Raw genomic sequence first — 13,346 nt, forward strand, 5'->3', positions numbered from 1 at the left:
TGATGGCATTTAGCAGGAGCTTTATTTTTATTTACCAAAGTGAAACAAAGTCAAAAACTGACAACCTGATGCAATATTTTTGCAGCTGTGGAAAGGAAGCTGTAAGTGGCGCCTGTACGACCAGCCAGAGCTTGTTTGCTTTCTCTGGGTTCTCAGGGTTGTGCTTTTGGGGAGCGGTTTCCACTCCTTAGACCTGCACATCTCCCCCTTCCACCTCTGCTTCCCCACCCAAGTCCTGGTCAAGTGAAGCAATAACAAAAACTGATGACTTAGACACAAAGGAAGTGAGACTTGGGGAGAGACATGTTGCTCTGGACTGGGATTCACTGCTCTGACTGCCAGTGTCTTGTCCCTTGGAGGAACAAATTGAGCATGGGTGAATGTTGTTCCCTGGGCACTGGGGTGAGCTGTAAGCTCTCTGCACATCTACCTCATGGGTCCTCAGGAAGGAAAGAGAACAAGATGGACACAGTGATCACAGAAGCGTGTTGTGTCAGGTGCCAGGTAGAGCTTATAGAAAGCAGAATCCAGAATAAGAGACACAATTTGATAGTTCTTCAGAGCAGGAAGTCCCTCAGATCTCTCCCCGTTGTGATCCTGACATAAAGGAAAATGAAGACGGCATTACAGATGTCATTAATGAAAGCAGCACAGAGACAACCCTTGGTCACTTGTCATCCGCACTATGTAATCACGGTATCTAAACTGTTAACGCCTGAGCTTTCCATTGTAACTTTTCCTCCAAAGCACCCTTAGTGCATTCACATTGACAATATTTGTTTTCATGACATGTTAGATAATAAAAGACAAAAATGTAATATAAGGACTAAAGAACAGAGAGAAACAGGGAATCTACTGGGCTGTATAGTTAAAACAGGAGGGCACCCAAGAAAAGAGGACAAAGAGATTTTGAACAGGGCTTGAGAAAGGAATTTAATTCAGTAGGCAAGGGAGCAAGAAGAAGGCATTCCTGCTCAAAGGAATGAGCGGCACAGAGGCACAGAGGTGAGGGCAGGGCATGCTTATGTGATAGTGAAGAGACGGACCAGCAAGAGCAGGTACCACACGCTGGAAACTGGTCAGACTGCAGAGGGCCGGGGGGTCAGCCAGACGGCTCCACGCCTGCCCCATGCTCCTGCCCATCTCAGAGCGCACAGAGCTCACAAGTAGTACATGCCACGTTCAGTTAGGAGAAACTAGAGCTAGATTAGTTGGCTGAGGTCAGGGAGGAGGAAACTGGCCCTGGAAAAGGGTTAAAGAGTGAGTAGAATGCGGGAAGGTGTGAAGAGGAAAGGTAGCAAGACTGCTGGGGAAGATCTCCCTGCAGGATTTGTTAGTGTTGCCTGGGCTGCATTCTTGGCAGGAGGAGGGGTGCAAACAGATCAGAAATGCTCACTGCCACTGACATGTATTTATATAGCTATTCGTTTTTCTAGGGTTTTTTTGGTTTTTTGTTTGTTTGTTTGTTTGTTTTTTGGTCTACTAATGTTCTGGAAATATTTAGTTGGTCACAAGAATGCTTAAAGTATAACAGGAACAATGAAAACAACAAAATCACATGAATTAAAAGTGGGAGTAAAAAAATAAATAAAACAAAGATGGGAAACTACTGCATCCAGAATGGGGCCAGAAAATATACATTCTTCAAAGTCCTATCACTCTTCTTCAGAGTCTCTGATATTTCATGAGAGAAGAGCCAACACCGCAGACCAGTGCTCCTAAAAAATTAACCTCCTTCCCTCCCTCCCTCCCATGCTCTCCCTTTCCCTTCCTCTGTAGACATTTACTATCCCAGATACTGGCACAAGTGCTGGGCTACAGAGCGAGCCAGGAATGGCTCCTGCCCTTGTGAAGCTCCCGATACAATATGGTAACGCACAGACAAAAGTTGGTAGCTTTCTTTACTATCTCACTGTGACTCCTTGCCAGGCACATACATGCAGTTTATGGAAGGATAATGTAGAACCTTTCCCAGGTCCCCGTGGGTGGTAATCCAGAGTGACAACTTTGCACACAGAAATAGCCAGTTAGCAACATGGCAGAGCGAAAAGCACGTGGCATCAGAGGGTCAGAGAAATGATCAGAAGTCCTCACTTGGAGCCCCTCATTGACCATTTGCAAGTTGTGTATCTTTGGGTAAATCATGTAGCCGCCTCCTCCGTAGGATCCAGAAGATCATTCCTGCCCTGCTGACCTCACAATGTTGCGTGAGGATTAAACAACATTGTGGATGAGATACCTCTTCAGTTTGAGACATCATACTGCACACACACAGCTCTAAACAACTGCAAAAAGTACAAACCAAATGCCTCTCAGTTGCTTTGCTGACCCGTCCATGGGACTTCAGAATCCATCATTTCTCACCCAGCTCTCAGGCCCTCATATAGACCCTGACACTCCAGGACAAGTTTCCTGTGGGTTTCCTGGAGGCCTCCTTAATTGGAGGTAGACCTCATCTGAATTCCTCAAGGCAGTGGGGGGCAAGACGGTGAATGCAGCTCTGACTGTTCTCCAACTTTTGCTTCTGTGTATTCAGCACATTGTTTAGACCCCCTACAGGGTTATTACAAGACCCGCAGGCTCCGGCCGGACTGTCTGTGCCACCCTGAATGGTTTACACAACAACTGCTCCCCAGTGGAGACCATCTGGGAATGAGAATACGGCAAAGTCCACTCCGGAACGACTTGAAGCCCTCTTCCTAAACATGTACGTTGTCTAATCCTCACTCTGTTATTGGCCAGATTTAAAGGAAGATCAGTTTGCCATTTAGCCTTTGATGTGAAACTCTTGGATAATGTTTCCTTTGGCCATTTATGTAGCAAGGAGGAACTTGAAACCAGCATGTCCCGGCCCCCGTTCCTGCTGGAGCGTGAATGCCTCCGAATGTTTTCAAGGTCTTTTGGCCCTGCTTTTTTGGTTTGCTTCTCAAGAGCGGGTCCCTGTCCTAATTCTCATAAAATGAAATACATGCTATTTATCAAGTCGGCTCAAGTTGACTAATTCCTTTTACAACATCGTTTTATTACCTATCCTTCAAAGCTGGTCCCCGACGAGGATCTTCCTGCCCGGTGTCATTTGAGCCAATAAAATGAGACTGACTTTAGTTTAGAAGCAAAGGAGAGCTTTATCCTTTTTTTTTTTTTTTTTCAGTTGAGGTATAGTCAGTTTACAATGTTGCTGCTCTAGAGTCCAGCTCTCCCGCGCAGGCCGTGGGCGGGGCCGCCTTACCACGCTCGTGTCCGGGGAGGGGCGGGGCTCTCGCGGGCAGGCGCAGGCGCGCGGCTCACGTGCAGGCGCAGGCGCGTGTGCGTGGCTCACGTGCCAGACCGCGGTGCCCGTGCAGCGTCGACACACGTCGGACCTCGAAGCTGAGGTGTCCTCACAGGCCTTTAGCTCCGGGAACTCTGGTCTGAAACTCCAGGTACAAGGCTTCTGCACACAGCACCCTGTGAGCAAGTGAAACTAGACTAAGCGCAAAGGAAAAGAAAAGAGGTTAGACTTAATTTTATTACTCAGACTCTATTTTTATTTCTTGGGAATTGTTAGTGGGCTTTGCCGGGGACAAATCTCTTCTTTGTCTTGTCCTGCTCCTCAGTCTCGAGGGGCGCTGAGGGGCGCTGAGGGGCGCTGGTCCGTCTTTTGTAACTGCTTCCTGCTCAGTTTGGGAATCGTCACATCCCCGGGTGGAGGAGCAGGACTTCTCCCCAGCTGCCTTTAGATGCGTTTAACTTTCCTCAGGCCCCAGCCCTGAGTTCGTAGCCCTGAGTGACCCCCATTTGTCTAACCTCTTGGAGACAGCCCAGACAATTTCAGATAGCAAGAGATTAATGGTAGACTTTATCTTGTCATCTAGATTTCATCTTATTTTTCCCGGGGACCCCAGTGGGCTTTGCCAGTGACAGTCTCCCCAGTATGTTTTTCAGAAATGTGCAGCTGGCTTCATATTTTACGTTCTGAGCAGGATAAAAAGTTCACCAACTCCTGAGCTGCAAGAAATAGAGACCCCTCTAACCCATACCCCTTCTGGATACAAACATGGGGATTGCAGGACCCTGGGAAGACCTTGCTTTTTCCAGTTCCAGGCAGATGCATCCAATTTATGGAAGGCAAATGTAGGACCTTTGCCCAGGTCCTCTTGGTTGGTAACCTAGAATAAGAACTCTGAGGACTTCCACGGGGCCGCCGATAGTGGTGAACATGAGCCCATAGTGTTTCTGGAGTCTGCCAGAGCTTGGGAAACCCAAGGGAAGAGTCTGGTTGTTAAACAGCTGGGATCCCAGTCTCCATTTCCCAAGTTGGGTTCATTCATAAACAACACAGGGTTCATGTAAAATTGAATAAATTCCAGATGCCACTTGTTAATACAATTAGCTCATGTTCTCTAGTGGCCCAGAGGGCGGTGTAATGCCCCAAACACTCTCAGAGCCTAGAGCGATGTCCACTCCCAGCCCCTAATTGTGTGTGCTAAAAGAAATGCCAAGGGGAGGTGGCGATGGGAGCTTGTCAGGCAAGGGCTAGGGACAAGGAGCGTGTTTGCATGTGTGTGTGTGTGTGTGTGTGTGTAGACAATTGTCCATCTGTCACGTGTCTAGTCTTTTAAATTCAGAATTGACACACTAATTCTGGAAAGGGACGCTTGTTAGTAACAAAGAGCTTCTGCAGTGGACAAAGGAGCAGAATTCTAAAGTGTTCCACTCCTCACTTAGGTACGTGCCCTTGGAGAATCATTTAGCCTTCTGAACTCCCAGTTTCCTCACCTGGAAAATGGGGTGATAAGATTACCTACCTCACACAGTTGTCTTAAGATTGGAACAAGAAAAATGCGTGTAAAGTGCTTAATAGTTCCCGTTGTAAGACCTCAAAAAAAAAAAATGGTAGCAACTAATAAAAATGAATAAATGTCAGTGTTCACTAGCGCTATAGTCCCATAGAAGCTGTAAATCTCCTGTTGCTTTGGCCGTCGTCTAGCACATCATGGCTTTGGGTTCCTACGCAAAAGCCAGGCAGGTGGACGCCTGCATTAGAGTGGCCTTAGATGGTGGGGTTGGAACCAGGAGACTTGGTCAATCCTGGGACGTTGGCAGGATAATGACCATTAAAAATCACATGTCTGGGCCCAGTCAGTTTTGCTGAGTCATTGAGATCTAGACATTTCTTAACACAGAAGATGCTGTCCTGGCTCCCATTTGTTTAAAAGAACAGGTAGGAAGAAGGGGCACGTGGGTGAGGGAGGCCAGCGTTAACTTAGAAGAGGGTTTTTCCACGTGCTGAATAAACATTAGCCATGAGGGGGTTATTATTCTATTAAACATATAATAATAGAAAATAATAGAATATTATATTATTGCTGGTGTTATCATTGTTCTTTAACTCAGGAAACATGGTAGCTTTTTTCTCCTCTGGGGGCAGGAGGGAACCACTTGTCTGGTTTGAATATTTAAATTGAAGCTCAGCTGAGAGCCTCAGAAAGGGGACGGTAACACCTCTGGAACAGCATCATTCTGAAAAGGCTTCTCCTGTCCCTGAAGCTACACAGTATGATGCCCGGCAAGCTCTGGGCCCCATCAGAGGAGCTCTGGCCCAGATGTTGGAAACAGGAACCCTCTCCCAAGCAGGGGCCTACATCAAATCAGCTAAGCCTGAAGGACCACAGAAAACAAACCTGAAAAATGCCCAGGGCGCATTCTTGTGCAGCCTGTTTATTCTGTTTCCTTCCCACAAGAAACTGTTATTCTTGCAAACTGGTTACAAAGCTTGCCCAGAATAAGGACTGATAACCTTAAAAAACCGAGGGAAAATAAAACCACCCTGGAAACTCAATCCCAAGGGCTTGGCTTGGGACGTGATGACCCAGGATTTTGATTTGGCTTTTTTTTGTTTTTTCTTTTCCTTCTCAAAGATAACAAATTAATACACAAAGCCACGTCCATATTAGAAACACTTGGCTTTTTTTTTTTTCCACTCACCACTTGTCTTTCTTTTTTTTTTTCTTTTCCACTTACCCTCAGCGATATCAAGGGCTTTGTAATAAATAAACTTGTCAGGAATTCTCTTCAGGAAACTCAACCACAATTTTCGTCTTGTCTATTCAACACATTGTTCAGAAATGTTTTGGTAACCTTTAAATTCCTTCTCCAGGAGAGAGGTTCCCATACCCTTCAATTAAATTTTTTCCTATTTTGAATGTCATTAAGACTTTGGGAGATAAGCTTATACGTGAGTTTGAGTCACGAATCTGTGTCCTCAGCGGAGGAGGCAGGAAGGTCCACACTTGTGAGGAAAATGTTCCTCAGAGGCACGGAGCTGTGCTGTGCCAGGCCCTCCCTGGTCGGGAAGGAGAGCCTGGGGGTGTTGGACAGCTCGGGGGGTGGCTCACGGGTGGGTGAGTGGGGCTCCATCTGCTGTGGTGGCTGCCAGGGTGTGAGCAGACCTACAGCAGTGAGGGTGAGGGACATCTTCCAGGAGGAGGCTGGGAAGACCCCTGAGGTGAAGAGTTGGTCTTGCCGCTCTCCCAGAACCTATCGTAACAGGGACTCGAACGGATATTTGTACACCCATGTTCACAGCAGCATTATTCACATAAAGACGGAAGGGTCTATGAATGGATAAACAAAACGTGCTATATGCTTACAGTGGAGTGTTACTCAGTCTTAAGAAGGAACGGCGTTCTGACACCTGCTACAATATGGATGAACCTTAAAGACACGATGCTAAGTGAAATAAGCCAGTTGCAAAAGGATAAATGTGTGTTTCCACTTACATCAGGTGCCAGAATAGTCAAGCCCATGGAGATGGAAAGTAGAATAGTGGCTGCTGGCGGTGAAGGAGAAGGAAATGGTGGTTATTGTTTAACAGGTTCAGAGTTTCAACTGGAAAGGATGAAAAAGTTCTAGAGATGGATGGTGGCATTAGTTGCACAATTATGAATATATTTATTGCCACAGAACTATACAGCTTAAAATGGTTAAAATAATACATTTTATGTTATATATATTTTACCACAATCAAAAAACCCTGCTCATAAAAAAATTTAATAAATATATACACTCTGGGTGGGTATGTGGCTGATAAGACAGAATATTGCCTCTTAGGATACTTGCATTTTAGCAAGAGAGAAGCCTTAGATCAAGGCTCCTTACCCCAGCTGGTCCAGGGGGGGCCTACAAGAAAATGAAAAATAAAGTGTCTCTTCTTGACCATCCTTTCTCAGACATCTACCTGGCTTTCCTCCCTCAGAGTAGAAATCACTAGAGATCAGGCATGTCCGTGCTGACACACAGCGTCCTGTGCTGGGTCTTCTCCAGTTCTAATAGGCTATTTTCCATCTTTAACTTTTGTTTGGTTTCAGTTTCTTTTAGTAAATCCCAAGCTATTCTTCTTTCTCATGATCAAGACCAAATTTCCTCTGACTGGTCCCCTTTGCCACCCACCTAATCCTGAAATGGCTAAATCCATCATGCTACTTGCACTCAGAGCTACAGAATATGCAGTTACTGAGAACTGTTTTCCAAAAGGACAGCTATATTTTCCAGTGCCTGTGTTTGAAAATATAGATTTGAACAGAGAAGACAGATTTAGGCAGGGATTATATAATAGAATTTTAAGCATTAAGGGGGACTTTTGAGATTATTAAGTCTAATGCCCTCATTTTAGGGATGTAGAAAATGAGCCAAAAAGAGAGATGACTTCCACACAGTAAACATTTCAACCCAGGTCTTGGGAATTAAGTCCAGTGGGTTTTTATTTTTGTTTTTTTTTTTTTTCCCTCCCCTGCCTCCTGGGTTAGAATTTTAGAAAAAATGTTAGACTAAATCCCCCATATTACTTTACAGAAGTGAAACACAGTCACTGATTGCAAATGTTTCCAGAAGAATTCATGAGTGTCTTTTAATAGAGTGCGTTAGCCCATTAGTACCCACTAAACACATCATCACTCAGTTTACCAGACTAGCTTGAAGGAAGCAGAGTTTGAAGGGCAAGGGATCTGAGGCAAGAAAAGTCTTTCTTGAGCAGAGAAGTGGAATGGAGGGGAGGAGATGCTGGGGGCCACAGTGGGTGAAGGTAAGGGACAGCATGTTTGAAGACCTGGGCACTGGAAACCCAGATTTTACTTACCGTTCTGTCTAAGCAACAGTGTGACTTGGCCTCATCCCTACCCTTCTCAGAACTCAGTTTTATCTGTAAAATAGGGTCCTTCGTGGGAAGAGAAGAGTCGTCCTTGAGGACAGGAGTCCTTGAATTTGGCCTCAGAGTCATTTTGGAGAATTAGTTAAAAGCACTGCCCGATTTCCTCTCTGGATATTTTGATGCAGCTGGACTCAGGTAGGGCCTAATAATCTATATTTTTGGTTCATCTTATTTTAAATGTGGATTATTTTAATTATTGTTGAATAGTTAAATGCTGTAGGATCAAAACTCAAAAATCAAAAAAAAAAAAAAAAAGTATTTGTGTATTGGAAGACTTCCTGCCACTGCCTTGCCCTTGTCCCCCCAGCCCTCTTCCCAGAAGCAGACCTGATACTGGTTTCTTGGTATCTTTCCAAATATGTCATCAGTGCTTTTTACATATAGCGCAAGTGATTGTGGTACAGCTGGCTTGAAGGCAGACATTTGGGGTGTCTGCTCTAGAGTGTCCCTGTCCTGCCAATGAGGGAACTAAAGCTTAGAGACATCAAAACATCCCTTCTCGTGGAGCGTTTGGGAACTGACAGCAGTGCTGGTATCGGGGCTCTTGGGTCTGTGGTCGGCGTGTTGTTAGGCCTCTGCTTGCTGTTGTCATTGCCTTGCTGAAGGCCACCGCAGTCCAGGGCTGAAGGGCTGTGGTGTGTCCTCCCTCAGCCGGGAGGGCTGACTTCTGCCACCAGCATGAAACTGTGCCAGGAAGGGTCTCCTGCTCTCAGAACCAAACACCTGGCAGGGTTTCAGGATTGCTGGAGGACTGATTGTGGGACCAGCAGGTGCTGCCTCAGAAGAAAGCCTGGCCAGGTGAAAAAGTGAATCTCTCCAGGCCCCTGAGAAGATACGAGCTCCGCCGTGGGCAGGCCTCCTTCCCTCCTCTCTGTCTTTGGTGGTATCAAAAATTTAAATGCAGAAATTGTTTCCCAAAGTGGACTGATTCCATATCTGAAAAAAATCTTCCCAGAAAAGGAGCTGGATATTCTAGAGAGTAAAGAGCCTTCGTTCCTGATGCTTGAGTCAGTAATGGCCTCAAGGATCTCCAGTCATGGTTCTAGCAACCTTTCATTTCCACATGCTCCTGCCCTTAGCTAATAAATAACACAGTGAAGCTTCACCAGGGGTCTGTTTTTGGACAAATTACCTTTTCAACACTTGAATCAGTTTACTTCATAGCTTGGTTGTTTCCTGTTTCTCAGCATCCAGTTGGCGCGCCCTGGAGCTGGCCCTGAGCTTGGGCTTTGTGTGCAAGCACACAAACAGTTCCTTGGCGTTACTTAAAATCCAGCACTCCTCGCTCTAGAGCTCCCATGGGGCAGCCCCATGTGTTGGGAGGGCCCTTGACCAGCAGTCCAGGCACCTGGGTTCTGGTCCCAGCTGTGTGCTGACTCCACACCCGCGGAGCCAGCTTCCTCCTCTGCACATGCTGGAGCCTCTCGTCTGTGCAATTTCTTCATCGAATTGTTCCACTTCAGTTTCACCATTACCCTGGGAGGGAGGTCCGTGAGTCCTGTTTCACTGATAGCAATGAGCCTTGAGAGGAACTCAGGAGCACCTGTGTATGAACTAGAGTCCGATTTTCTTCCTGGCCTTGGGGTGGAGCATCAGGAGAGGTGATGGGACCCCAAGCCCCAGCCTCTACCCAGCCACACATCTCCATTACCACATCCCCCAACTCATCTCCTCCTCCAACCCAGCTCATCCATTTGTTACTGTTTCCACTTTCTGCTCACTGACACGTGCTTCCTCTCCCCAGAGCCCATCCCCACTTCCCTTGACTTCCCCTTTCCTTCTGTCTTTCAGCAGAATGATTGCCTTATGCTTGGTGTCAGGCATATTCTAGGTGCTAGGAAGACCTAGGAAGTGAGAAGAGTTGGTCATCTGAAGCTCACAGCCTAATATAAGAGGCAGAGAAATAAAGCACTATCATGTCATAAGTGCTGTACTAGGAAAAAGAGAATTTGCAATGGGAAGGCGAAGGAAGTAATGAATTTTGGTTTGAGCAGGAGATAGGGTGAGTTTGGGGGAACATTTTGTAGAGACGGTGACATTTGAGTTCTTTAAATACCTCTCGGCTCCCAAAAAGATTTTAGAGGGATGAATTTCGGGTATCATGTAGCCAACTATATATCAGGAATTTTTTACTTGCCCAGTGGCACACAGCTAGGAGATTCAGAAGCATATCCAAAGCCCAGACTCTTAACCTCACACTGACTCCCTTCAGGACAGTAACTTCTAGGGAAAAAAGAATGCACGTATAAGCAACAAAAGAAAACACAAAACACATGGCATCAACTTCAAGGGGAAAATATCTGTCCAGCAGAGGTAGATCCTAAGTGTGCGTAAGCCAAATAGTGAGGTGCTGCCAGGGCCTTGAAGACCGATTCAGAAAGGGAGGGGACGGGGACCACAAATTGATGGCAACAAATGGAAGTGATGACTGCACCCACTTCTCTGAAATTCTAAACAGACCTTGCAAGGAGGTGGATGGGACATGTTCTGGAAGAGGGGCTCTTGAAGATAAGCGCGGTTTCAAGGTTCACTTCTCTTGTGTTCTGTGATCTTAAGAGCCTGATTTTGACCAAGGCTCCTCTAGTGACCAGGCTGGCAAGTGGACTGAAAGCTGCTCTGCTGGAATCCAGGAGGAGCAGTGAATGATCAGGAAGAGGGAACCTATTACAGGGCAAGATCTAGTCACACGCTCTCAGCCCAGGGTCCAGGATAGGAGTGCTTTGGTTGAAAGACATTCCCATAGATACTGAAGAACATAAATCCTTCCATGGGTGCAACACTAGGCAAGTAGAACTCTGCCTGCTAGAGACAGAACCTTTCACCTCATGGAGTCCCAGCACCACCTCATGCCATACGTTGCAATAGGGTCCCTGGTGTATCACCATGTACAAGACTTGGCTCCTGCCTTCCAGGGGCTTGTGGTTTGATTTATACTTCCTGGACCTGCTTGCACATTGTCAAACCAAAGAACATTAGTGGAAAATGGGTGAGAACTCACTAGTTGGATAATAGAGTTTATATTCATTGTCTATGATAAGAATCCTTGCATTTGACCAAGTGGGACTGTTAGAATAGACAAAGTCAAGAGTGGTAGTAAAACTGAGTCTGGAATCAGACAGGTAGGCTTCAAATTCTGGCTCTGCAATTTATGTGTGACTTGAGGCAAGATGCTTATTCTCTGCATCTCATGTTCCTCTCCTATAAAACCACAGTGAGAGTAACATATAGTTTGTAGTGCTATGAAGATTCAAAGTATACACCCAACAAACTAGAAAATATTTTCAATATGTGTAACAGACAAATTATCAGTATCCAGAATATGTAAAGAGCTCCTGGAAATCAATAAGAAAAAGACAAGCGAACAGAATAAACCTATTCTTCAATAGAAGAATAATAGGAAAAAAAAAAACCCCACAAAGGTAAGTTCAGTTAGCATATGAAAAGATTCTCATTCTTACAGTAATCACAGCACTGCAGATTCACAATGATGAGATGCCATCAGAATTGGTTAAATATACTTTCATGTAGCTCTACTGTAAAATAAATACACTTACTGACTCTGCATGCCAGGAAGAGGGAAAATAGTATGTTTTTAAACACAATATTAGGTGAAGAAACCTTATGGCAGAACAATTCATAAAGCATGATACCATGTAGGTTAAACCACACACAAGCGTACTGTATGTGTCCGTAGTGCACATGTATTCTTATTAATATCTAGAAAAGGACTGAGAAAGAGTCACACCAAATGTTTATCGGTGGTTGCCTCCAGGGAGGGGCCCAACATGGGTCAGTATGGAAGAATTGTCAGACGGCCCTTTGACTCTACTAGGAAAGTTTCCGTTTCTTCTAAGAATGTGTTTATAGATTAGTTTTAAGTGGGTACTTTAAGTGAATGAAAATTTAACGTATATAAGAATTTATCTCAGCGTGGAGTATGGTTAACACTTCCATCTCTGAACCTGGACTGCATCGTGTGAAACTGGGCTCCACCACTTAACTCTGCCTGAGGTTAGCCAAGTCATCTAACCTCTCCTGCCTTAGTTTCCTCTTTTCTTGATATAAACATAATTGTAGTTCTTGCCAAGGGCTGTTGTATGGGTAGGTGAGACAATACATGTGAACAGCTTGGTGCCTGGCATGTAGAAAGAGCTCAGTAATGTAGCTTTTACTGTCATTACCATCCTTCCTGCAATGGGCCAGCAAAAATCATCCCATGTGGGGGCTGCGAAGGTCCACGTGTAGCCCAGTGCTGTTCTGCAGAGAAGGAAATGAAGACCAGAGATTAAACAGCTTGTCCAAGTGATGCAGTAAGCGTTACATTCCCAGTTCGGATTCTGGCTCCCAAGAATTAGTGCTCTATTAATACAAAATCAGATTCCCCAAGGCATGAAGACACTCAGGCTCAGCTTCATTCCTGTGCCTTTAAAATGTTAATGTCCTTTTCTTTACACACGTCTCACCAGGCTTCCTTAGGAAGAGTGCAGCTCCAGTAAAAGCCTAACTCTTGACGTGAATATTTTCCTCGAGGGCAGAGGCAAAATGCATCTTGCTTACGGTGATTCTCTTGTTCCCAGTCAGTGCTCCAAGGAAATAAGTTACTAAAAATTAACTTTTGTATTTCAAAGCACTGTCACCTACCATCTCATTTGGTCCCTAAGATTCGGGGAGGCAGGTATTGTTATTATCCCCAAATTACAGAGTGGGGAACGGAGACTCAGAGTTTCAGTAGTTTGCCAAGGAGTTTTGGAGAGGGTTTAACGTTTTACTAAGTTAAATGAGAACTTTAAAATTAACCTTTAAAAAATAAGCAATGAATAGTATTTGGAATATTGTTTTTGTTGTTTTTACGAAGTTGGGACAGAGATGCGGTAAAACATCCTCTGTGAGAATATACATTTGTGTAGATATTTCCTAACAGAACCATTTCAAATATTGACAGGATGTGAGTACTGATGTCTATTTAAGAAAATGTCGTTATCATTTCTATAAAAAATGTTTTCATTCAAGATTTATTAAAGGTCAGTAGTATCATAGGGAAATAGTGGTCATAATTTCTAACTCTTATACTTGTATCTTAGTTTTGGGTGCAAATAAGTGGCTAAACAGCCAAGCAACCTTTTAAGGAAAGTCAAAAACTCATCCAAACGTTCTGTGA

At 44.9% G+C, this 13,346-nt stretch overlaps 1 long non-coding RNA gene across 1 annotated transcript in view; it reads left to right on the forward strand.

Annotated features, from left to right (window-relative positions):
• Window positions 1-3,314: 3,314 nt before the first annotated feature.
• The window catches only part of LOC135321382 (uncharacterized), a 124,983-nt gene continuing 114,951 nt past the window's right edge, over window positions 3,315-13,346 (forward strand). Inside the window, exons 1-2 of the long non-coding RNA XR_010381110.1 lie at window positions 3,315-3,493; window positions 8,191-8,323. This is a non-coding gene — a long non-coding RNA (uncharacterized LOC135321382). The remainder of the gene's footprint in view (window positions 3,494-8,190; window positions 8,324-13,346) is intronic.

Source organism: Camelus dromedarius, chromosome 5, assembly GCF_036321535.1.
Source record: "Camelus dromedarius isolate mCamDro1 chromosome 5, mCamDro1.pat, whole genome shotgun sequence".
In the NCBI taxonomy this organism is placed as follows: domain Eukaryota; kingdom Metazoa; phylum Chordata; class Mammalia; order Artiodactyla; family Camelidae; genus Camelus; species Camelus dromedarius.